The following is an 874-nucleotide window of genomic DNA, read 5'->3' as shown; positions in this document are numbered from 1 at the left end:
ACAGGTTGCATAGGTTGATTTTATCTTGGGGCTTGATAACTAGGTCTCGGAGGTGCATTATTTTGGATAGGGTTATTGTTTTTATAGGAGAAGTTCGGGTGATTCCTCCATCCAGGGTTATAGGTATTCGAATATGGGTTCCCTTGGGTGTAGTTCACTTGCTCGGAGTGGGTTTCGTTCAATAGACTGCATTCTGCAGATTGGTGTCCTTTGGTTCCACATATCTCACAATCCGACGAAACTGCGGCTACAGTATTCGGGTTCGTGTACATATGCTCGAATTTGAGGGCTAATGCATCCATTTTAGCTTGCATCATGTCTATAGAGCTTAGTTCATGCACTCCTCCTTGGGCTTCCTTCTTCTCAACTGTCGCTCGTTCGACTCCCTATGATTGATGGTTTTGAGCCATATCTTTGATGAGGGCACTAGCTTCAGGATAAGGTTTGTTCATCAGAGCACCGCCTGCGGCAGCGTTCATGGTCATCTTTATGTTATAATGAAGTCCATTATAGAAGGTTTGAATGATTAACCAGTTTTCTAATCCATGATGTGGGCATGCTCGTAACAACTCTTTATATCTCTCCCAAGCTTCGAACAGCGATTCTCCTTGGTTTTGGGTAAATCTAGTTATATGGTTTTGAAGAACGGCGGTCTTACTCGAGGGAAAATATCTAGCAAGAAAAACTCTTCTGAGGTTATCCCAAGTCGTAATGGAATTGGGTGGAAGGGAATCTAACCATGATAGGGCTTTATCTCTGAGGGAAAAAGGAAATAATCTTAAACGTATTGCCTCAGGAGAAGCTCCATTGGTTTTAAAAGTATCTGCTAATTGAAGAAATATTTTTAAATGTTGGTTAGGGTTCTCAGTAGCGA

The 874-nt window shown here is 42.0% G+C and overlaps 1 non-coding gene across 1 annotated transcript; it reads left to right on the top strand.

Annotated features, from left to right (window-relative positions):
• The first annotated feature begins 540 nt into the window (after window positions 1-540).
• On the top strand, window positions 541-647 carry LOC127088601 (small nucleolar RNA R71). Its single transcript, XR_007790431.1, has one exon. It is a non-coding gene; the product is annotated as a small nucleolar RNA R71 (small nucleolar RNA).
• The last annotated feature ends 227 nt before the right edge of the window (window positions 648-874 follow it).

Source organism: Lathyrus oleraceus, chromosome 5 (genome assembly GCF_024323335.1).
Source record: "Lathyrus oleraceus cultivar Zhongwan6 chromosome 5, CAAS_Psat_ZW6_1.0, whole genome shotgun sequence".
Classification (NCBI taxonomy): Eukaryota; Viridiplantae; Streptophyta; class Magnoliopsida; order Fabales; family Fabaceae; genus Lathyrus; species Lathyrus oleraceus.
This window is presented reverse-complemented; position numbering and strand designations above follow the sequence as displayed.